The sequence below is a fragment of the Scyliorhinus canicula genome, chromosome 13 (genome assembly GCF_902713615.1).
Source record: "Scyliorhinus canicula chromosome 13, sScyCan1.1, whole genome shotgun sequence".
Classification (NCBI taxonomy): domain Eukaryota; kingdom Metazoa; phylum Chordata; class Chondrichthyes; order Carcharhiniformes; family Scyliorhinidae; genus Scyliorhinus; species Scyliorhinus canicula.
In genome coordinates, this window is record NC_052158.1 from 45,877,137 (window position 1) to 45,902,450 (window position 25,314).

A 25,314-nucleotide genomic window follows, 5' to 3' on the forward strand; every position below is an offset into this window, starting at 1 on the left:
CACACAGTTAATGTTAATAAATAATTTCTAACTTTAGCTACAAGTGTTCTTGTAATATAAATCAGGCCATCCGACAAGAACATTACATGGTACAAGGGCTGGATGGTATTAAATATTGAGAAAAAAAATATCAGCCTGCTACGAGATCCACAGATACTTGAAGATTTTGCAGACTGCCAGAATTAACAACATGAAGTCATTGAAACCACGAACGAGTCTCAGAGTTCATGGTAATGTGGACAGAAACTTGTGTGTGTTTAAACAACAATTTAATCTTTTCTTACTGCAGTAAATTTAGGAGATCAATCAGATTTGCGTGAGGTAGCGATGCTCCTGATAGCAGCAGGGCCCGAATCATTTGCTGTGTTTAATACGCTTAAATTTGCAATCGATGAACATCGTTTAAGACATGGCAGGAGATCCCAGACCCATATCATGATCCTTGTGTGCGATGTGGGAGCTCAGGGACACGTCCACTGTCCCTGGCTCCTTCACGTGCAAGATGTGTGTCCAGTTGCAGCTCCTGTTAGACCGCTTGACGGCTCTGGAGCTGTGGATGGACTCACTTGGGAGCATCCGCGATGCTGAGGACGACGTGGATAGCAAGTGTAGCGAGTTGGTCACACCGTAGATGAAAGTTACTGAGGGAGATAGAAAATGGGTGAACAAAAGGCAGAGCAAGAGTAGGAAGGCAGTGCAGGTGTCCCCTGCGGTCATCTCCCTGCAAAACAGATATACCGCTTTGGATACTGTTGAGGGAGATAGCTCACCAGGGGAAGGCAGCAGCAGCCAGGTTCATGGCACCATGGCTGGCTCTGCTGCACAGCAGGGCAGGAAGAAGAATGGCAGGGCTATAGTGATAGAAGACTCAATCGTAAGGGGAATAGACAGGCGGTTCTGCGGACGCAATCGAGATTCCAGGATGGTATGTTGAATCCCTGGTGCAAGGGTCAAGGATGTCTCGGAATGGCTGCAGGACATTCTGGGGGGGGGGGGGGAGAGGGTGAACAGCCAGCTGTCGTGGTGCACATAGGCACCAACGATACAGGTACAAAATGGGACGAGGTCCTACAAGCTGAATTCAGGGAGTTAGGAGTTAAACAAAAAAGTAGGACCTCATAGGTAGTAATCTCAGGATTGCCACCTGTGCCACAAGCTAGTCAGAGTAGGAATGTCAGGATAGATAGGATGAAAGTGTGGCTTGAGAGATGGCGCAAGAGGGAGGGATTCGAATTCATGGGGCATTGGAATCGGTTCTGGGGGAGGTGGGACTAGTACAAACTGGACGGTTGCACCTGGGCTGGGCTGGGAACCGATGTCCTGGGGGTGGGGGTCTGCTAGAGCTGTTGGGGAGGGTGTAAACTAATGTGGCAGGGGATTGGAACCAATGCAGGAAGTCGGAAGGTAGTAAAACAGGGACAGAAACAAAAGGCAGTAGTGTAAGGCAGAGGAGCCATAGTCAAAAAATCTAAAAGGGCGACAGTACAAGGTACAGTGACTGAGGGAAGCTCAGTGAATAGGTCCAGTAATACTAAAAGGAATAAAACGGGAAGTAAAAACATAAATGGTAAGCAACGCGGCAGGTTGTTACATGAAGATATGGGTTCAACGACAAGGAAAATTAGGAGAAAAGTTAAGAGGAAATATAATTTAGGCGAGGTTACTGATCGAGGTGTTGAGATTCAAAACAGAGGTATAAAAGCCAACATAAGTGTACTTTTCCTGAATGCTCGTAGTATTCGGAATAAGGTAAATGAGTTGATGGCGCAAATCATCGTGAATGACTATGATTTAGTAGCCATTACTGAAACATGGTTAAAGGATGGTCATGACTGGGAATTAAATATCTAAGGGTATCAAACTATTCGGAAGGACACAGTGGATGGTAAGGGAGGTGGTGTAGCTCTGTTATTTAAGGATGACATCCGGGCAATAGTAAGGGATGACATTGGTGCTATGGAGGATAAGGTTGAATCCATTTGGGTGGAAATCAGGAATAGTAAGGTGAAAAAGTCACTGATAGGAGTAGTCTATAGGCCACCAAATAGTAACATTATGGTGGGGCATGCAATAAACAAAGAAATAACTAATGCATGTAGAAATGGTACAGCAGTTATCATGGGGGATTTTAATCTACATGTCGATTGGTTTAACCAGGTCGGTCAAGGCAGCCTTGAGGAGGCGTTTATAAAATGTATCCGCGATAGTTTCCTAGAACAGTATGTAATGGAACCTACGAGGGAACAAGCGGTCCTACATCTGGTCCTGTGTAATGAGACAGGATTGATTAATGATCTCATAGTTAGTGATCCTCTCGGAAGGAGCGATTACAATATAGTGGAATTTAAAATACAGATGGAGGGTGAGAAGGTAAAATCAAACACTAATGTTTTGTGCTTAAACAAAGGAGATTACAATGGGATGAGAGAAGAACTAGCTAAGGTAGACTGGGAGCTATGACTTTATAGTGAAACAGTTGAGGAACAGTGGAGAACCTTCCAAGCGATTTTTCACAGTGCTCAGTAAAGGTTTATACCAACATAAATGCAAGACGGTAGAAAGAGGGAAAATCGAATGTGGATATCGAAGGAAATAAGGGAGAGTATCAAATTGAAGGAAAAGCATACAAAGTGGCAAAGATTAGTGGGAGACTAGAGGACTGGGAAATATTTAGGGGGCAACAGAAATCTACTAAAAAAGGTATAAAGAGTAAGATAGATTATGAGAGTAAACTTGCTCAGAATATAAAAACAGATAGTAAAGTTTCTACAAATATATAAAACAAAAAAGAGTGGCTAAGGTAAATATTAATCCTTTGGAGGATGAGAAGGGAGATTTAATAATGGAAGATGAGGAAATGGCTGAGGAACTGAACAGGTTTTTTGGGTTGGTCTTCACAGTGGAAGACACAAATAACATGCCAGTGACTGATAGAAATGAGGCTGTGACAGGTGAGGACCTTGATGTGATTGTTATCACTAAGGAGATAGTGATGGGCAAGCTAATGGGGCTAAAGGTAGACAAGTCTCCTGGCCCTGATGAAATGCATCCCAGAGTTCTAAAAGAGATGGCTAGGGAAATTGCAAATACACTCGTGATAATTTACCAAATTCACTAGACTCTGGGGTGGTCCCGGCGGATTGGAAATGAGCAAACATGACACCACTGTTTAAAAAAGGAGATAGGCAGAAAGCGGGTAATTATAGGCCAGTGAGCTTAACTTCGGTAGTAGGGAAGATGCTGGAATCTATCATCAAAAAAGAAATGCGAGGCATCTGGATGGAAATTGTCCCATTGGGCAGACGCAGCATGGGTTCATAAAGGGCAGGTCGTGCCTAACTAATTTAATGGAATTTTTTGAGGACATTACCAGAGCGGTAGATAACGGGGAGCCAATGGATGTGGTATATCTGGATTTCCAGAAAGCCTTTGTCAAGGTGCCACACAAACGGTTGCTGCATAAAGTAAAGTAGTAGCATGGATAGAGGATTGGTTAAATAATAGAAATCAAAGAGTGGGGATTAATGGGTGTTTCTCTGGTTGGCAATCAGTAGCTAGTGGTGTCCCTCAGGGATCAGCCCACAATTGTTCACAATTTACATAGATGATTTGGAGTTGGGAACCAAGGGCAATGTCCCCAAGTTTGCAGATGACACTAAGATGAGTGGTAAAGCAAAAAGTACAGAGGATACTGGAAATCTGCAGAGGGATTTGGGTAGGTTAAGTGAATGGGCTAGGGTCTGGCAGATGGAATACAATGTTGACAAATGTGGGGTTATCCATTTTGGTAGGAATAACAGCAAAAGGGATTATTATTTAAATGATAAAATATTAAAACATGCTGCTGTGCAGAGAGACCTGGGTGTGCTCGTGCATGAGTCGCAAAAAGTTGGTTTACAGGTGCAACAGGTGATTAAGAAGGCGAATGGAATTTTGTCTTTCATTGCTAGAGGGATGGAGTTGAAGACTAGGGAGGTTATGCTGCAATTATATAAGGTGTTAGTGAGGCCACACCTGGAGTATTGTGTTCAGTTTTGGTCTCCTTACCTGAGAAAGGACGTACTGGCACTGGAGAGTGTGCAGAGGAGATTCACTAGTTTAATCCCAGAGCTGAAGGGATTGGATATGAGGAGAGGTTGAGTAGACTGGGACTGTACTCGTTGGAATTTAGAAGGATGAGGGAGGATCTTCTAGAAACATATAAAATTATGAAGGGAAGGGATAGGATCGATGCGGGCAGGTTGTTTCCACTGGCAGTTGAAAGCAGAACTGGGGGCATAGCCTCAAAATAAGGGGAAGTAGATTTAGGACTGCATTTAGGAGGAACTTCTTCACCCAAAGGGTTGTGAATCTATGGAATTCCTTGCCCAGTGAAGCAGTTGAGGCTCCTTCATTAAATGTTTTTAAGATAAAGATAGATAGTTTTTTGAAGAATAAAGGGATTAAGGGTTATGGTGTTCGGGCCGGAAAGTGGAGCTGAGTCCACAAAAGATCAGCCATGATCTCATTGAATGGCGGAGCAGGCTCGAGGGGCCATATGGCCTACTCCTGCTCCTAGTTCTTATGTTCTTATAGTAAACATTTTAACAAAGTAATTTGAAGATTTAATGCACATTGCACCCTCAGAAAGAATTAAATTGGTGAACTCTATGTATTTAGATCACGTTTACATAAGACAGAAGAGTCCATAGGTAATTTCATCACTGATTTAAAGTTAAAAGCTAAAACCTGTAATTTTTCTGCGGTGGAACCTTCCATGATTCGGGACCAGATTGTGTTTGGTATGAATGAAAATAAGCTGAGGGAATGGTAGTTGAGGGAATCGGAGCTGTCTTTGGAACAAACAGTTAAGATTTGTCAGGCTCATGAGCTAGTAGCACAGCATTCTAAAATGTTTCTCTGTAATGGCGATCTCTTCTTGGAAAAGGTGGGAAACCTCCAAAAAATGGGGGGAAAGTTCCTGCAGCTCCTCACACACTCAACAAACATGTTAAAGATCAGGATGAAATATTTCCATGTAAAAGATATGGTCAAAGGCACAAATTAAGGCAGTGACCAATGTTTGCTAAGTTCTGTTCCAAATGCAAAGAAAAAAAGTCACTTTGCACAGAATTGTCACTTTAAGCTCAACCCCAGATCAGTCAGTGCAGTGGAAGGTACAGTCTCCAATGCTGAAACATTATTGTTTGTCAGAGTAATAACAGAGAAGAATAAATTGTTGGAGACAACAAAAAATTATCCAGCACTTTAATAAATGGAAACTGATACTCCACTTAAAATAAATGTGATTGATGGGGACAAATGGCTGCTATCACTTAAAGTGAACGGTACAGTGGTCCAATTGAATTGAGAAACTGGTGCCAAAGTCAACTTAATCAGCATGACTGATTTCAAAAATCTAAAAATTCAGCCGACTAGAGGAAATCACAAACTATCTCTGAGAGATTACAATGGTTCAAGCATTAAATGTGCTTGTGATCTGAGTGAGGTGGTGAAAACAGTTTATTCCGTCCCATTCGGTATTGGATCAGAGGGCTTGGATTCATTATTAGGTGATATGACCTGTGAAGAATTAGGTCTCGTGCAGTTGGTAAATAGCATCCACAAAGTAAATGGGCAGCACGGTAGCACAGTGGTTAGCACAGTTGCTTCACAGCTCCAGGGTCCCAGGTTCGATCCCCAGCTTGGGTCACTGTCTGTGCGGAGTTTGCACATTCTCCTCGTGTCTGTGTGGGTTTGTTCTGTGGGCTAGTTTCCTCCCACAGTCCAAAGATGTGCAGGTTGGACTGGCCATGCTTAATTGCCCTTAGTGTCCAAAAAGGTTAGGTGGGGTTATTGGGTGACGGGGATAAGTTAGAAGTGTGGGCTTAAATGGGGTGCTCGTTCCAAGGGCTGGTGCAGACTCGATGGGCCGAATGGCCTCCTTCTGCACTGTAAATACTGTGATTCTATGAAAGGATTGGATCAACACTCCGACCATTCTGAGGATGTTATCAGCAAATTCAGTGATGTGTTCACAGGTTTCAGTACCCTACCATTCAGCTAAAAGATACAGCTCAAAAGGATGCAAAACCTGTGATACAGGCACCAAGAAGAGTATCTGCAATTCTTCAGGATTGCCTCAAAATGGAGCTAGGCAGAATGACAAAATTAAAAGTAATCAGAAAGATAGAAGAATCTACCGACTGGGTAAACTCCATGGTTTGTGTAAAGAAAAAGAATGGCGATACACACAAATGCATGGTTCATAAAGATTTTAACGAGAATATCAAGAGAGAACACTACCAAATACCAAAGCGTGAGGAAATCACACCAGAGATGGCTGGTGCACAATCCTTTAAGAAACTTGATGCATCTTAAGGTTTCTGGCAACTAAAGCTAGAGGAACAAAGTGCAAAATACTGCACTTTTAATATGCCATTTGGACGGTACTGCTTACTGAGAATGCCATTTGGCATAATTTCGGCTTCATTTCACCGTGCCATGGAGTACATAATCGAAGGCATGGAAGGTGTACGTGTGCACGTGGATGATGTGATCATTTAGGGCTCAACCATAGAAGAGCACAATACGAGGTTACTGAAAGTTCTAACGAGCATCAGGAGAAATGGGCTAAAGGTCAACAAGCAAAAGTACCAATTTGGAGTAACTGAGGTCACATTTCTAGGTGACAAGCTCTCATCGCATGGCATTGAACCTCACAAGGACAAAACCTCAGCAATTCTCAACATTCCAAAACTACACGACAAGAAAGCCATCTTAAGAGTAATGGGTATGATCAATCTTACAGGGAAATTCATTCCAAACCTGTCAGCAAGAACAACATATTTGCATGATCCCCTGAACAAGACAACGGATTTCACTTGGACTGAGCAACATGAGCAAGAGTGGAAGAAGCTCAAGACTTCACTAGCCATCACGCCAGTTCTCACATTCTTTGATCCATTGAAGCAGATTAAAGTGCCAACAGACGCGTTCAAAAATGGTCCAGGAGCAGTTCCTCTGCAACTCGAGCATGGCGATTGAAAACCAGTTGATCCATGGTGACAACAGAGTAGAGGCACGCTCAAATCAAAAAAGAATGCCTGGGTTTAGTTGTAGGTTGGGAGAAATTCCATGACTACGTGTTTGGGCTTCCAACTTTGACAGCTAAGACAGTTCATTGTCCTTTGGTTAACATCATCAAGAAAAACCTCAACCAGATGTCTCTGCGCATTCAGAGGTTGATGATGAAGTTACAACGCTGTGACTTCAATCGCATCTCTATGCCAGGCAAATATTTGTTCTTAGCAGATGCATTATCAAGAGCGTCGATACAAAATATTAGTAGTGAAATTGCTGATGATGTAGATCTGCATGTCAATCTTATTTCCACACTACTACCAATATCAGATACAAAACTACGTGAGATCCAAGAAGAGACCAGGACGATCAAACTCTTCAGGAGGTGATGAGGAACTTCAAAACACTGGCCCATGTATGTATGGAGTTCTACAATATTTTTTTTTTGTTAAATTTAGAGTACCCAATTCATTTTTTCCAATTAAGGGGCAATTTAGCGTGGCCAATCCACCTACCCTGCACATCTTTGGGTTGTGGGGGCGAAACCCATGCAAACAAGGGGAGAATGTGCAAACTCCACATGGACAGTGACCCAGAGTCGGTATCGAACCTGGGACCTTGGCGCCGCGAGGCAGCAGGGCTAACCCACTGCGCCACCGTGCTGCCCATGGAGTTCTACAATATAAGACCTGAACTCAGTATCATTAACCGAGTGGTATCGTTTGAATACTATAGTTATACCTCAATCTCTTCACAAGGATGTACTAAAGAGATAGCTGAAGGACATCTCGGGATTGAAAAATGTAAACGGAGAGCTCATGACTCTGTTTACTGGCCAGGTATAAACCAGGATATTGACAGGATGGTCAGTTGTTGTGACACATGCCAGATGCATTATTGCAAGCAAACGAGAACCTATGCAAATATCTCATTAACCTGTGGCACCATGGCATAAAGTAGCTCTTGATCTCTTTCACCTACGAGAGAAAGATTTAATGATCATAGACTACTTTTCAAACTGTCCTGAAATGGCTCTACTGTCAAGCATAACGGCAAGCAGTGTAATACTGCATACCAATCAATTTTTGCTAGATACGGAATTCCTCAAGTCATCGCGAGTGATAACAGTATTTGTTTTAGCTGTAAAAAGTGTCAACAGTTCGCAATTGTGTATGATTTCAATCACGTCACGTCGAGTCCCTGGTACCCACAAGCCAATGGAAAAGTTGAAAAAGAACATAGAACATACAGTGCAGAAGGAGGCCATTTGGCCCAGCGAGTCTGCACCGACTCACATTAAGCCCTCACTTCCACCCTATCCCCGTAACCCAATAGCCCCTCCTAACTTTTTTGGACACTAAAGGCAATTTAGCATGGCCAATCCACCTAACTTGTATGTCTTTGGACTGTGGGAGGAAACCGGAGCACCCGGAGGAAACCCACGCAGACACGGGGAGAACGTGCAGACCTCTCACAGGCAGTGACCCAGCGGGGAATCGAACCTGGGACCCTGGCGCTGTGAAGCCACAGTGCAATCCACTTGTGCTACCATGCTGCCCCTAAAGATGCATATATTATTAAGCAATTGTTGAAAGCAATGGACAGGCAATCTGATCCATATCAGATTGAGTTACAGAGTGCCACCATTGTCACATGGGAGATCGCCAGCACAGTTACTCATGAATAGAAGATTGCGTACCACACTTCCATACTTGGAAAACGCGGTGAATGCAGTGGTACTGTAGGAAATGCAAAACATTAAAGCAAAACAAAAGCAGTTCTATGATAGAGTGTCTAGAACTTTACCACCTCTGAGTCATGATGGCATTGTGAGAATAGATTAGGGCAATTGGTCGACAAAAGCCATTGTACTTGAAGAAGTAGCACCCCATTCCTGCAATGTACAGACAGAGGATGGGTTGGTTTTCAGAAGAAATCGTCGCCCACTCTTAAAAACCAGAGAAGAGTTTCACAACAATGTGATGGATGACGAATGTACGTCAGAATCAACGTCTGCTGCAGTGTCAGATAGTTCAGCAGTTCCTGAGCATGAGAATGTCATGCAGAACATTGAATCTACAAGTTCTGAGCAGCAAGGTCAAACTTTGAGAAGATAAACCAGAGTCAGAAGAAAACCTGATTGACTCAATTTGTGGATGAAATGAAAATCGCTTATTGTCACGAGTAGGCTTCAGATGAAGTTACTGTGAAAAGCCCCTAGTCACCATATTCCGGCGCCTGTCCGGGGAGGCTGGTACAGGAATTGAACCGTGCTGCTGGCCTGCCTTGGTCTGCTTTAAAAGCCAGTTCTTTAGCCCTGTGATTTGGACTGTTTGTTTTTGAAAAAATTTAGAGTATCCAATTAAGGGTCAATTTAGCGTAGCTAAGAAAGACTTCCGGTGGCTGTGATGGATCAGTAAGCCACACATTTGGAAGCTCCCGTTTTAAAGAGATTTCTCGGCTCTTTTGAGAGCCCAAAACGGAAATTTTTCGACGTCTCCCGGTGGGGGAAGGTGTGCTGAACGACTTTCCCTGCAGTCCATGACTCAAACTCGGAGTGGAAAGGGGAAAAAAACAGCAGCAGCTCCTCAGAAAAAACGGGGGAAGGGATCCAAGATGGCCGCCGACAGAGCTCCAGAGGAATGGAGACTCTGGGCCCAGGAACAACAAACTGATCTCCTGCGCTGCTTTAAAGAATTCAAGGATGAAGTACTGAGCTCTCTGCAGGAAACGAACAGAAGGCTGTCAGAGATTCAGTCCACCCAGGGTGCTGCCATCAAGAAGTTGCAGACGCAGGCCATTGAACGAGAGGAGGAGGCCGTGGTCCTCGTGAGTAAGGTGGAGGGGCACGAAGCACTCCACAAGGAGTGGCAGGAACGCTTTGAGGAGCTGGATCACCGCATGAGGCGGAAAAACCTGCGGATCTTGGGCCTTGCAGAGGGGCTGGAGGGATCGGACCTGACAGCCTATGTGGCTGTAATGCTGAATTCGCTAGTGGGGGCCGGATCTCTCCATCTGCCCTTGGAGCTGGAGGGAGCGCACAGGGTGCTGGCCAGGAGGCCCCGCGTGCGGTGTTGGTGAGGTTCCACCGGTTCAGTGATCGGGAGTGCGTGCTGCGCTGGGCCAAGAAGGTGAAGAGCAGCAATTGGGAGAATGGGGTAGTGCGGATCTACCAGGACTGGAGTGCGGAGGTGGCTAAGCGGCGGTCCGGATTTAATCGGACGAAAGAGGTGCTTTATAGAAAAAAGATAAAGTTCGGAATGTTGCCGCCCGCGCACCTGTGGGTAACTTATTTGGACCGGCACCATTATTTTGATTCCCCGGAGGAGGCGTGGGCCTTCGTGCGGACGGAGAAACTGGACTTGAACTAGGGGTTGGGGGTTGCGAGGTCGGCTGTAAGATATTAGTGCTGGATTCTGCTGTTGCTGTGTTCTCTTTTTCTTCTGTTGTTTTCTTCTTGTTTTAGTACTTTTGCAATTTTGATATGGTTATTTACGGAGGGGTTGTTCTGCTATGTTTTTGTTTTTGTGCTGTGGGACATTGTTTGGGCTGTGTATCTTGAGGGGAGGGTCGGGGGGGTATGTTGTATTCTATGCCGGAGTGGGGGTATGGAGTGGGGCTGATATTTGGGAGCTGCGTCAGAAAGGTGTGGTGGGGCAGTGCGAAAGCGCGGGCTTTCCTCTGGTTTCCCGTGCTGCGGGGTGGAGATGGTGACGGGGGAGGCGGGGCCTTAACTGGTTCTTCCCCGCGCTGGAGCGGTGCCAGGAGGAGGGATAGATTGGGGGATGTTCCCACTTCGGGAGGGGTCGGGCTATTGGCGGGAGTTTCCGGGGTCAGCAGAAGTTAGCTGACCCACGGAAGTACAATGGAGGACGGTTCGCGGCTGGGAGGGTTCCTAGCCTGGGGGGGAAGGGAGGGGGGGAAAGGGGAATACCGGGTTGCTGCTGGTAGGGTCAGGAAGGAGCTGGTGGGGGCTGGGGGGACAGAGGAGAGGTGTTGTCGCTGTGAGGACTGGGTCGGGCAGGGAGTGCTGGCCTGGGACGGGCAGTCGACGGGCTATGGCTAGTCAACGGGGGAGGGGGGCGGGACGCCCTCTGATCCGGTTGGTCACCTGGAATGCGAGAGGGTTGAATGGGCCGGTGAAGCAGTCGAGGGTACTGGCTCACCTGAAGGGGCTAAAGGCGGATGTGGCAATGCTTCAGGAGACCCACCTGAGGGTGGCGGACCAGGTCCGCCTGAGGAAGGGATGGGTGGGGCAGGTTTTCCACTCTGGGTTGGATGTGAGGAACCGGGGAGTGGCGATTCTGGTGGGGAAAAATGTGTCGTTTGAGGCATCGGAGGTGGTGGCGGATAAGGGGGGTAGGTATGTGATGGTTAGGGGCAGGCTACAAGGAGAGAAGGTGGTACTGGCTAGTGTGTATGCCCCAAATTGGGACGATGCGGGCTTTATGAGGCGTATGTTGGGACGGATCCCGGATCTGGAGGCGGGAGGTCTGATCACTTTAATACGGTTTTGGATCCTTCACTGGATCGGTCCAGCTCTAGGACGGGTAGGAGGCCGGCGGCGGCCAAGGTACTGAGAGGGTTTATGGATCAGATGGGTGGAGTGGATCCATGGAGGTTTGTGAGGCCGAGGGCACGCGAGTACTCTTTCTTCTCCCACGTACATAGGGTCTACTCTCGGATAGATTTCTTCGTGGTGAGTAGGGGACTGATTCCGAGAGTGGAGGAGGCCGAGTATTCGGCCATTGCAATCTCCGACCACGCTCCGCATTGGATAGAGTTGGAGATGGGAGAGGTGCGAGACCAACGTCCGTTGTGGCGGTTGGATGTGGGGTTGTTGGCGGAGGAGGAGGTGTGTAGGAGGGTCCGGGCAAGTATTGAGGGGTACCTTGAGGTGAATGATACGGGGGAGGTTCAGGTGGGGATGGTCTGGGAAGCCCTGAAGGCAGTAATTCGTGGGGAGCTGATATCCATCCGGGCGCACAGGGAGAGGAGCGAGAGGAGTGAGAGGGATAGACTGGTGGGAAAGATGCTGGAGGTGGACAGGAGGTATGCAGAGGCACCAGAGGAGGGACTGTTGGGGGAGAGGCGCAGCCTGCAGGCTAAATTTGATTTGCTGACCACTAGAAAGGCGGAGGCACAGTGGAGGAAGGCACAAGGGGCAGTGTACGAACATGGTGAAAAGGCGAGTAGGATGCTGGCTCATCAGCTGCGTAAGCGGGATGCTGCTAAGGAGATTGCTGGAGTGAGAGATAAGAGTGGGAATGTGGTGCGGAAGGGGGTAGAGGTGAATGAGGTCTTCAAGGATTTTTACGGGGAACTGTACCGGTCGGAGCCAACGGGGGAGAGGAGGGGAATGGAGAGGTTCCTGGACGGGCTTTCTTTCCCGAAGGTGCAGGAGGAGAAGGTGGAGGGGTTGGGTGCGCCGATTGAGCTGGAGGAGCTAGTTAAGGGGATCGGGCAGATGCAGTCAGGGAAGGCACCGGGGCCGGATGGGTTCCCGGTGGAATTTTATAAAAAGTTTGTGGATCTAGTGGGCCCCTTGCTGGTGCGAACACTCAATGAAGCGTGGGAGGGGGGGACTTTGCCCCCGACGATGTCACGGGCGCTGATCTCGTTAATTTTAAAGAAGGACAAGGACCCCCAGCAGTGTGGTTCATACAGGCCCATATCTCTCCTCAACGTGGACGCTAAGGTGCTGGCAAAAATCCTGGCCACCAGGATAGAGGACTGTGCGCCAGGGGTTGTGCACGAGGACCAGACAGGTTTTGTGAAGGGAAGGCAGCTGAACACGAATGTCCGGAGATTGCTGAATGTCATTATGATGCCGGCGATTGAGGGGGAGGCAGAGATAGTGGTGGCACTGGATGCGGAGAAGGCCTTCGATAGAGTGGAGTGGGGGTACCTATGGGAGGTGTTGGAGAGGTTTGGATTTGGTGAAGGGTTTATTAGATGGGTGAGGCTGCTATATGAGGCCCCGATGGCGTGCGTGGCCACGAATAGGAGGAGGTCGGAGTACTTCCGGCTTTACCGAGGGACCAGGCAGGGTTGCCCCCTATCCCCCTTGTTGTTTGCACTGGCAATCGAGCCGCTGGCGATGGCATTGAGAGATTCAGAGAGGTGGAGAGGCTTGGTGCGAGGTGGAGAGGAACATAGGGTGTCGTTGTATGCCGACGACCTGTTACTGTATGTGGCGGACCCGGTGGGAGGGATGCCGGGAGTGATGGAGTTACTAGCCGAGTTTGGGACCTTCTCAGGTTATAAATTAAACTTAGGCAAGAGCGAGGTGTTTGTGGTGCACCCTGGAGACCAGGAGGAAGGAATTGGTAGGCTCCCGCTTAGGCGGGCAGGGGAGAGCTTTAGGTACCTGGGGGTGCAAGTGGCCAGGGACTGGGGGACTCTCCACAAGCATAACTTTACCAGGCTGGTAGATCAGATGGAGGAGGAGTTCAGGAGGTGGGACATGCTGCCATTGTCGTTGGCAGGGAGGGTGCAGTCCGTCAAAATGACAGTGCTTCCGAGGTTCTTGTTCCTTTTTCAGTGCCTGCCCATATTTATCCCCAGGGCCTTCTTTAGGAGAGTGACTAGCAGTATTCTGAGTTTTGTGTGGGCACATGGGACTCCGAGAGTGAGGAGGGTGTTCCTGGAGCTTGGAAGGGATGGAGGTGGGCTGGCACTGCCCAACCTTCTGGGGTACTATTGGGCAGCCAATGTGTCAATGGTGCGTAAATGGGTGATGGAGGGGGGAGGGGTGGCGTGGAAAAGAATGGAGATGGCGTCATGTAGAGGTACGAGCCTGGGTGCCATGGTAACGGCACCGTTGCCGCTCTCCCCTAAGAGGTTTACCACGAGCCCGGTGGTGGCGGCGACCCTAAGAATCTGGGAACAATGGAGACGGCATCGGGGGGAAACAGGGGGCTCGATGGAGGCTCCACTGGGTGGCAACCATCGGTTCATCCCGGGGAACACGGATGGGGGATTCAGGGGGTGGCAAAGGGCGGGCATCAGCAAATTGAGGGACCTGTTTATTGGCGGGAGGTTTGCGGGCCTGGGGGAACTGGAAGATAAATTTGGCCTTCCCCAGGGGAACATGTTCAGATACCTGCAGGTAAAGGCGTTTGCTAGGCGACAGGTAGAGGGATTCCCTTTGCTGCCCTCGCAGGGGACGATGGACAGAGTGCTTTCGGGGGTGTGGGTAGGAGAGGGGAAGGTGTCTGACATCTATAAGGTAATGCAGGAGGTGGAGGAGTCGTCAGTGGAGGAGCTGAAGGCTAAATGGGAGGAGGAACTCGGGGAGCAGATAGAGGACGGGACTTGGGCGGATGCCTTGGAGAGAGTCAACTCTTCCTCCTCATGTGCGAGGCTTAGTCTCATCCAATTTAAGGTGCTGCACCGGGCCCACATGTCCGGGACTAGGATGAGTAGGTTCTTCGGGGGTGCAGACAGGTGCACCAGATGTTCGGGGAGTCCTGCGAACCACGCCCATATGTTCTGGGCATGCCCAGCACTGGAAGAATTCTGGAAGGGGGTGGCGGGGACGGTGTCGAGGGTGGTTGGATCCAGGGTCAAACCAGGGTGGGGACTCGCGATTTTTGGAGTTGCGGTAGAGCCGGGAGTGCAGGAGGCGAAAGAGGCCGGTGTCCTGGCCTTTGCGTCCCTAGTAGCCCGTCGAAGGATTCTGTTACAATGGAAGGATGCAAGGCCCCCAAGTGTGGAGACCTGGATCAGTGACATGGCGGGATTTATAAAATTGGAAAAGGTCAAATTTGCCCTGAGAGGATCAATACAAGGGTTTTATAAACGATGGCAGCCTTTTCTGGACTTCCTGGCTCAGAGATAGGTAACTGGGTCAATAGCAGCAGCAACCCGGGGGGATGCATTATTGTAGTGTTTATTCTGTAACTTTATAGTGTGTTAATTTGCGTTGTTGTTAAAATGCTGGTTTGTTCATGGGGATGGGGCGAATGTATATGATTGTTAATATTATTGTTATTTTCGGTATTTTACTAAGGTGCGTCAATGTTGTATAAAATCAAAATTTCTCAATAAAAATTATTTTTAAAAAGAAATAAAAAATTTAGCGTGGCTAAGCCTCCTAACATTCACATCTTTGGTTATGGGGGTGGAACGCACGCAGACACAGGGAGAATATGCAAACTCCACATAGACAGTGACCCAGGGCCAGGATTGAACCCGAGTCAGTGCAATAGGCAGCAGTGCTAACCACTAGGCCACTGCACCGCCCAGATTTGGACTATTTGTACATACTGTTCTTGTGTGTGTGTGTGTATATATATATATATATATATATATGTTGTGTTTTTATATATGTTGTGTGTATATATATATATATATAAAATAAATATATATTTGTTCAACCAGTTTCAAAAATAAAAAAAAATACTGTTAGACTCACAGACTAATGATATCACATGTAAATATACTGGTTATAATGTATTAATTTATTCCTTCAAAGGAAAGGGGATGCAGTGATATCGTGGTTGTGTTGTAATTCACTGACTGACCACTAGGAGTTTCATAGTATATAAGTGAATGTTAGAGTCAGGTGACCTCAGACTGACTGGAGAGATAACGCGAGAGGTTACTTGTGCATATTAATACTGTTATTCATCTGTTTTGTATATAGTTGACCCACAGTTAATGTTCAATTGTTTGAACAATACCTTTAGCTACAAGTGTTCTTGAATATAAATCAGGCCATTCGACAAGAACATTACACTGTGGACACATTATTTCAATTGGAGAGATTAGGGAGGACAAACTGATTGTGCATGGGATAGAACTACAGATTCATCAATCCTTAAAAGTAATAAGGCAGCTCAACAGGACATTTAAAAAAAAATCAAACAATAACACTGAGGTCCATTTTTGGAGAAATCAAATTGAAAAGCAGAGAAGTAATGTTGAACTTGTCCAGAACCTTGTTTAGACCACACTTGGAGAGCTGTGCAAAATTAAGATTGAAAAAGGACAGAAACAAACTGGAGGAAGTGCAAAAGAACATTGATAAGGATGTTATTGAGAATTGAGATATTGTAACCATCAGGGAAGAGTGAACAGGCTGACACTTATTTTTCTCCAGAAAGCAGAATGCTGAGGAGGATATCACTGAAATCTTTAAAACGATTAAATATAAAATTAAGAATTCGGGTATAAACGGAGAGACGATGTTCCCACTTGTGTGGGGGAGTCCAAAACTAGGGTCTGGAAATATAAGATGGCCAATAATAAATCCAATGAGGACTTCCAGAGAAACGTCTTTCCCAAGAGATTGATTAGAATATGGAACTTATTCCCACAGGAATGGTTGAGACAAATAGTTTTGATGTATTTAATGGGAAGTCAGGTAAGTAGATGAGGGGGAATAGAAGGATCTGCTGAAAGGGTGGGATGAAGTTTATGTGGAGCATAAACACCTGTTGAAAGCAGATGAGCTGAATGGTCTGTTTCTGTGCTTTACAAACTAGAATCAAAACAAAAATTGCTGAAAATACTCAGCAGGTCAGGCAGCTGAGCACTCTCACAGCCTCCTTCTCACCTTTGTCTGTCAATGGCTCTGCCCTTACTGTTCCCACTCATCCCCCCATCTCTTAGTGAACTTGACTTCACTGTTGTCTGCTCTCACTGCCTCGACTAGTTCCTTTTGCCCCTCTGTAGGCAGACCGGCACTAGATTTCACCACCCTGAGTCTACTTATACTTCCTCCGACACTCACGCATCCTCATGGATCCCACGGTTTGCGTGTTCCTTATTTCCACACAGCTGGTCAACCGGGAGTCAATCGCCGAGTCTCAGTCACTACTTCAGTTTTCACCCAAATAACAGAAACACTTTCCCACCACTGGCTCCAACTTTCACTTTGTTCTACTGATCCCAAGCCATCGCTACCTTGGATACTGTGAATCTTCCTCTTCTGATCTGCTGTCAAACACTTCCGAGGCTGTGCCACATGATGACACAGTGGTTAGTACTTGTGCATCACGCCACTGAGGACGCAGGTTTGATGCCGGCCCGGGGTCACTGTCCGTATGTAGTTGCACATTTGCCCCGTGTCTGCGTGGGGCTCACTCCAACAACCCAAAGATTTTTTTTTTTTATAACTTTAGATTACCCAATTATTTTTTCCAATTAAGGGGCAATTTAGCGTGGCCAATCCACCTACTCTGCACATTTTTGGGTTGTGGGGGCGAAACCCACGCAGACACGGGGAGAATGTGCAAACTCCACACGGACAGTGACCCAGAGCCGGGATCGAACCTGGGACCTCAGCGCCGTGAGGCGGTTGTGCTAACCACTAGGCCACCGTGCTGCCCTCACAACCCAAAGATGAGCGGAGTAGATGAATTGGCCATGCTAAATTGCCCCTTACTTGGAAAAAAAAGAACTGGGTTCTCTAAATGTATAAAAAAAATGTAAAAACACATCCAAGGCTACACATCCCACACTGATGTTGTCAGTTTGGAATTACAAATCAGACCGGCTACATTTTTCTCCAAATCGTTTATGCCCATCTGAAACAATGACTGTTATCCTTTTACTTCCATCATTATTTTGCACCCCTCTGTGTTCGTCTTGTGTGTGTGTGTGTGTGTAGAAGGCGGGGCAAGTTAAAGTGGGGGGGGGGGGGGTTGGAATTAGATAATAGTTAAACCAGCTGTATTTTCTCCATATTTAATTATAGTTATTGTTATTCGTAAAAATTAATTATTTAAGTTTACAAACCTAGTGACTGTAGTTATTGGGTAGCCAGAGACCAAAGACTTTGTGTATTTTCCAAGAATTAATTTGTTAATTTCAATCACGTTGCGACTCCAGGTCAAGTGGGGATGGATAGGCAAGGATGAGCCTGATAAGTTCAAGATGCTGCACAGGGTACATATGATGTGGGCAAGAATGAGTGGGTTCTTCCGGGGGTGGCAGACGAATGTGAGAAGTGTGGACGCAGCGAATCACACTCGAATGTTCTGGGCTGCAAAAGGTTGGGAAGATTTTGGGCGGGAGTGTCCCCGGCGCTAACAAGGATAGTGGGGGAGAGGGCGGCATGGCGGCGTAATGGTTAGCACTGTTGCCTCACGGCGCCGAGGTCCCGGGTTCGATCCCTGCCCCGGCTCCCTGTTCGTGTGGAGTTTGCACATTCTCCCTGGCCAGGATTCTCCAATCCTGTGGCTACTTTCTGATGCCAGTGTGAAAAGCGGCGCAAACCACTCCGGCGTCAACGGTCCTCGATTGTCAGGCATTCACCCCTTCCTAGGGGGCTAGATCGGCATCGGAGTGGTCTCCGCTGCTCCAGCCGGTGCGGCATGGCCTGCGTGAGTCCGCGCATGTGTGCTGTGGCCGGTGCGAGTTTGTGCATGCACATGGGTTCCTGTCTCCGTGCTGACCCCCGGGCAATAAGGCAGAGCTCTACAGAGGCCGGCGCGGAGGAACATACGCCCCCACGGAAATAGCCCACCCGCCGATCGGTAGGCCCTGATCATAGACCAGGCCACCGTGGAGGCCCAGCACCCCCCCCACCAGGACGACCCCCGCAGACAGAACTCAGACGTCCCGCCGTGTGGGACCACACGTAACCCACGCCAGCGGGCACTCAGCCCGTCGAGGCCCGGAGAATCGCCGGAAGGGCTGCTTTCAACGGCCCCCGACCGCGCGGCGGCGATCCAGCGGACGCCCGAAAATTGGCGCCGGAGAATCGTCGGGGAGGCGTAGCATAATTCTCGCGCCCTCCCCCCCCCCCCCCCCCCGGGGATTCTCTGACCCGGCGCGGGGTCGAAGAATCTCGGCCACACGTGTCTGCGTGGGTCTGACTCCCACAACCCAAAAGATGTACTAGGTAAGTGGATTGGCCATGCTGAATTGCCCCTTAGTTGGAAAAAAAAGAATTCGGCACTTTATATTTAAAAAACATTTTTTAAAAAAAAGGATTATTGGGGGAGGAGATTGGGTCAGTGGCGATTTTTGAGGTATCGGAGAGGCCGGAGCTGCTGGAGGGGAGAAAGGCGGACGTTGTGGCCTTCACCTCTCTAATTACCCAGCGAAGAATTCTGTTGGAGTGGCGGTCAGCAACAATCGCCACTCCCAATAGTATACCAACGTATGTGCGGAGTGGAAAGCATTGACACCGCTGTTGAGGCACTGGAGAATTGCCATTTGGTGTGAACTCGGTGTCGGTCACAATTTTTGTATCAAAACTGATTCTCCGCCCAATCGCCTTTCCCGATTTCAGCGACGGCCGATGGAGAAACCGCCCACTTTCTCCATCAATATATATATATATATCTTTAGCAATTGTGAGCATGCGTGAGTGACATCATTGGTGGCATTGGCTTGCACCTGTTTTATCAGCAACAAGGCACCTGTGTATAGCTGCTGCCAGTTTCTCAATCCATGCTGACCTGTTATTTCAATATTTTCATAAGTAAAGAAGATCACGTTACCACAAGAGACAAGGTCTATTCCTTCTTGGCTGATGTCACCATTTCATGCAGCAAGGAGGAGGTGTTGTTTATTGACACCCATGTCTCTCTGAGAGACACTCTCCAAACACTCGGACAGTCTGCTGTTTCTCTCTCCCAGTTCTCTTTCTCGTGTGCCCATCTCTCCTTTGTCCCTGTCACTCCTGGGTCCCAGCCTCCATTAGCCTCTTTTCTTCTATGTCCCTCTCTCCTGTGCATGGGCGGGATTCTCCCGTACCCGGCGGGGTGGGAGGCCCGGCGGGACGGTGTGGAGTGAACAACTCTGGCATCGGGTCGCCAATTCTCCGCACCTTCAGGAGCTAGGCCGGCGTCAGAGTGGTTTGCGCCCCGCCGGTCAGCATGGAAGGCTTTTGGAGCCGTGCCAGCTGGGGCCGAAGGGACTCCGCCGGCTGGTGCGGGTCCGCACATGCGCGGGAGTGTCAGCGGCTGCTGACGTCATCCTCGCACATGCACAGCGGGGGGGGGGGGGGGGGTTCACCTTCGTGCTGGCCATCGCGGAGACTTACACGGCCGGCGAGTAGGAATAGAGTACCCCCACGGTACAGGCCCGCCTGCGTATCGATGAGCCCCAATCACGGGCCAGGCCACCATGGGGGCACCCCCAGGGGCCAGATCGCCCCCCCCCCCTTTTCCCAGGACCCCGGAGCCCGCTCACGCCACCAGGTCCCACCGGTAAGGGACCTAGTCCAATTTACGCCGGTGGAACCTGCATAGAAAGAGCGGGACTTTGGCCCATCGCGGGTCGGAGAATCGCCGGGGGGGCGCTGCGAGCGATTCCCGCCCCCGCCAAATCTCCGGCGCCGGAGAATTCGGCAGCTGGCGAGGGCAAGATTCACGCTGCCCCCCGGCGATTCTCTGACCCAGCATGGGGTCGAAGAATCCCGCGCCATGTGCTGGTCCCACCACACGTCATCGCTGCCTTCGATGCTGTGGGTCTTCCTCCTCTGATCTGCTGTCAAACACATCCAAGACTACACATCCCACACTGATGTTGTCAGTTTGGAAGCCTCCGAGGATGAAGAATGCTATCCCCACACTAGAAATCTCTGTCAACGTTTACCCAGGTAACTGAGACAGCAGCTGCAATAAGTGAGATTTTATTCAGATGGGACAATGACAAGTTTAAATCCCCACCTGATCTCACGATATTTTACAGCTCAGTCGCCTCCGTTTCCCCGGTCAGTTTCCCAAACCTCAGGAAACTCCTGTTCCTGCAGAAATATTTGGATTGTCTGTGAGAGATGTCAATCAGAGAGCCCACCCACTCTGCCCATTCTCTCCTCTTCCTCTACCACAGCTGCTTCACTTCCTGTAGGGACTCAAAACCAAGTCAGGAGATGGTGAGTGAGGTTCATGCTGATGGTCAACTACCTTGAGTTTTGTTGATGGGCCATTGCTGAATCGGAGGAGGTGAGGTGTAATTATCTGGGAGGGGCAGAGTGAGGATTCTCACTGATTTCCTGGTGTTGAGTTGTGTGTGTTGGGAGTTGGTTATTATCCTGTGGACAGTGAATGGTCAGTTCTGTCTGTGTTTTGAGATCTGGATATTCCCTGACTTTTGGGTGATTTGAATTTTCCCTCCCTCGTGCCCGCACTCTCGTCCGGAAGCGGGTTCAAAACTTGCTTTTGGCCGCGTTTGACCCCAGAGCACATATCACTGGTATCCAGTTAAGAGACAGTGTGAAACACTGAGAAAGGCTGGGTGATGCTGGGGAGGGCGGGCACTCAGAAAAGGGACACTCGGTGTTTCTAATGGGCTTCCTCAGGGGGACACTTCCTGCGGACCTGAATCAGGGAGCTGCTGACATGTAAAGCATCAATCCCAGTGGAGAAACGCTGCCGAGAGTGTCCATGCAGCACATTCACATACAAACTTCAGTCCCCACACAGCTTTTAAAATTTTATTTGAGCCCTGATATTTCATCCCACCTTGCATTGAGGTTGTAGCTAAACCATAAAGGCCGCCTGGCCAATTGCTCAAACTGCCAACTGTAAAATATCGTGCAAATGTGCAATAACAGTGGGACATGTATGTGATAACTGGACACGTGTGATGACAACAGAACATGCACACAATGTGTACGTGGCCACATGCTCAATGACACACCGGCAATAACAACTGGATATGTGTGCGATAACAACGGAACATGTGCACGATGACAATGGGACATGCATACGATAACCCGACACGTGCACAATGACAATGGGACACGCACACGAGAACTGGACCCATGCGCGATAACAACAGGACACCGCACAATCACAATGCAAGACAGCATGATGACAATTGGACACGCACTTGATAACAATGGGACACACCGCGTTGACAATAGGTCATGCACTCGATAACAAGGGGACACAGCGCGATGACAATGGGACACATGCACAGTGACAATGGGACATGTGCGAAGGTACTGAGACACACACGATAACAATGGGAAACTTGCACAATGACAGTAAGACAGGTGCATGATGATAATGGGACAAGTAAGTGATAACCTGTGCGATGACAACAGGACACATGGCGATGACAATGGGACACAGGATAACAACAGGACATGTGCGCGATGACAATGGGACACGTGCTCATGACAATGAAGGGACCTGCGTGCGACGACAATGAGACATGCACTCGCGATGATAATTGGGATACGTGTTCATGACGGCAATGGTGTTAAGGAATGAGTTAAGAAACATTACAATTAGATGTCCCATTGATCCATTAATTGGCACCGATATGCAAAGAGGCTACGGTTGCCATTGGAGCATGTGATGTGCTGATAGAGTTTAGTGCTGAGTGTTGAAAGAAAAATAAAGGTGTTTGGGAAAAGGAGTAAATCTCTTGACTCTTTAATCAACAGCAGCTAGAGGCTAACAGTTGGTAGCAGAGGATGGTTACTGTGTTAATGTAAAGGCTTGAAAGATACTTTTTTCCTGGAAAAAAAATGCATCAACCAAGGAGTGAGTGAGAAGGAAAAAATAAAATATGGCTGAACCTCTGATAAAGATGGCCGGATATGACTTTCCACCATTATTTTCTAAAGGGGGTTTGAAGAAAACTTAGAAGATCAGGATTTAAGGGTATGTTCACCTACGGCAGGGAAGGTTATTTTCAAGATCTTCTTGGCTCTATCAGCCACAAAGGCATGGGAATGCAAATCTATTGATATAAAAGCTGCCTTTTTGCAGGGGCATCAGCTTCAGAGAGACATTTTTCTCCCTCCTCCTAAAGAGGCAGCTAACACAGAAGGGGTACTCTGGAAGTTGAACAAATGTGTTTTACTGGCACCATAAGGGAAATCTATCGGGCATCTTTATGATGCAGGTTGATGATTTTTTGTGGGGTGGGACTGATGATTTCGAAGCTGTTGTAATCTCTGGGTTGAGAAAATAATTCAGGGTTGGAAGTCAGGCATCCGGTGCATTTAAATATATTGGACTGGAAATCGGACATACTAAGTTAGGGGCAACTTTACGTCAACAGGTTTGAGGTTCCCGGTTTTAGGTGATCTTAGGCACTTGAAACTTATAGTTTATAGTGATGCGTCCAACTTATCCCCGTCACCCAGTAACCCCACCTAACCTTTTTGGACACTAAGGGCAATTTAGCATGGCCAGTCCAACCTGCACATCTTTGGACTGTGGGAGGAAACCAGCCCACGGAACAAACTGGTGCCAAAGCCAATTTAATCAGAATGACTGATTTAAAAAATCTAAAAATTCAGCCGATTAGAAGAAATCACAAACTATCACTGAGAGATTACAATGGTTCAAGCATTAAATATGCTTGTGATCTGAGTGAGGTGGTGAAAACAGTTTATTCCGTCCCATTCTGTATTGGATCAGAGGACTTGGATTCATTATTAGGTGACCAGACCTGTGAAGAATTAGGTCTCGTGTAGTTGGTATATAGCATTCACAAAGTAAATGGGCAGCACGGTAGCACAGTGGTTAGCACAGTTGCTTCACAGCTCCAGGGTCCCAGGTTCGATTCCCGGCTGGGTCACTGTCTGTGCGGAGTCTGCACATCCTCCCCGTGTGTGTGTGGGTTTCCTCCGGGTGCTCCGGGTTCCTCCCACAGTCCAAAGATGTGCAGGTTAGGTGGATTGGCCATGATAAATTGCCCCTAGTGTCCAAAATTGCCCTTAGTGTTGGGTGGGGTTACTGGGTTATGGGGATAGGGTGGAGGTGTGGGCTTGTGTAGGGTGCTCTTTCCAAGAGCCAGTGCAGACTCGATGGGCCGAATGCCTCCTTCTGCACTGTAAATTCTGTGATCTAATTCTATGATGTCACAATTACAGAGAAACATTTTGGAATTGGCCAGTCTGCGGGGCAGCTCTCCTCATTTGGGTCCTTGTCCTCATACTTTAGTTTGAGAGACTTTACAGATTTCACTGGGCTGAGATCACCTTAATCTTATTCTGACACAATGTCGGGATTGTCCAGATGTCTGATTTTCCTCTTATTATTGGACTTTGTACTGATCATTGTTTGCTGGACCACTTCAGAGGGTCAATCAAAGTCAATCATGTTGTGTGGACTGGAGTCACATGCAGACCCGACCAGGTATTTGAAGCAGGTTCCCTTCCCTGAAGAACAATATTTTTTTTTTGACAACCTGAAAGTTTTCATATTTTTATTTAGCTTCTGTTTTGCTTCTGTTGCACACATTTCAAAATGTATCAAATTCAGGTTCACACCATGGAGTTCTGTGGTGAATGTCATTGAAGTCTTTTAAGAGAAAACTAGATAAACTCATGAGAGAGAAAGGAACAGAAGGATATGCTGATAGGATGAGATGAAGAGGGGGGAGAGGAGACTCATGTGAAGCATCAACACCAGCATGGAGCAATCGGGCTGAATGGGCAGTTCCTGCTCTGTAATTCTATGTGTGTAACTTTCCGTGGGTGAATTTGAACTCTCAATCTTGGGATTGTTAATCCAGAATTCAGCTCCCAGACGTGGAGACACAATTTTTTTTTTTTTTCGGATTAAGGGGCAATTTAACATGCCAATCCACCTACCCTGCACATCTTTGGGTTTGTGGGGTGGGACCCGCGTAGTCACGGGGAGAACATGTATGCTCCACATGAAAAGTGACCCAGGGCCGGGATCAAACAAGATCCGCAGTGCGGTGAGGCAGCAGTGCTGAGCCACAGTGCCGCCCCCTATTCAAATGTCTTTTAATGTCTTTAAAGATTTTACTTGAAGGTCAAGGCCTTTCCCAGAAGCCTGGGCTTGGATTTGATAGTTCAGCCCAGTGCTGTGTGTGAGAGCTGAATTTGGGATGTGCAGTCTGAGTGAGTGCAGTGTAACTAATATCCCAGGATAAACCTGAACCCTTCAATCAGCTACACCAGACTTTCCCAAACATTTGGAGCTGCAGACCCCTAGTGACCCACCAACAGTATTAGAGAACCCCAATAATTCTGTCTGCTGCTTTTTTTGCCAACAAAATAGGTGCGAACACAGAAAACCTTTCTAGCTATATCATTTATATATTAATCTGGTAATAATTAAAAAGCTCTCTGATTAAATATACATGTTTCACAGAATTCATAGAATCCCACAGTGCAGAAGGTGGCCATTCAGCCCATCAAGTCTATACTAGCTCACACCCTATCGTCATATTCCTGTAACCCCATAACCCACCTAATTTGGACACTAAGGGACAATTTAGCATGGCCAATCCATCTAATGTTCACATCTTTGGACTGTGGGAAGAAACTTGAACATCGGGAGGAAACACACACAG

The 25,314-nt window shown here is 47.7% G+C and overlaps 2 protein-coding genes and 1 pseudogene across 2 annotated transcripts in view; 2 read left to right on the forward strand and 1 right to left on the reverse strand.

Moving 5' to 3' along the window:
* Positions 1-25,314, reverse strand: part of LOC119975587 — a 639,245-nt gene that overhangs the window by 353,425 nt on the left and 260,506 nt on the right. The gene's annotated exons all lie outside the window — the stretch shown is intronic.
* LOC119975588 overlaps positions 1-25,314 on the forward strand; it is a 40,061-nt pseudogene that overhangs the window by 11,231 nt on the left and 3,516 nt on the right.
* Positions 20,875-25,314, forward strand: part of LOC119976646 (zinc finger protein 2-like) — a 482,048-nt gene continuing 477,608 nt past the window's right edge. Inside the window, exon 1 of the mRNA XM_038817301.1 lies at positions 20,875-20,969. The gene's annotated coding sequence lies outside the window, so the exon portion shown is untranslated. The remainder of the gene's footprint in view (positions 20,970-25,314) is intronic.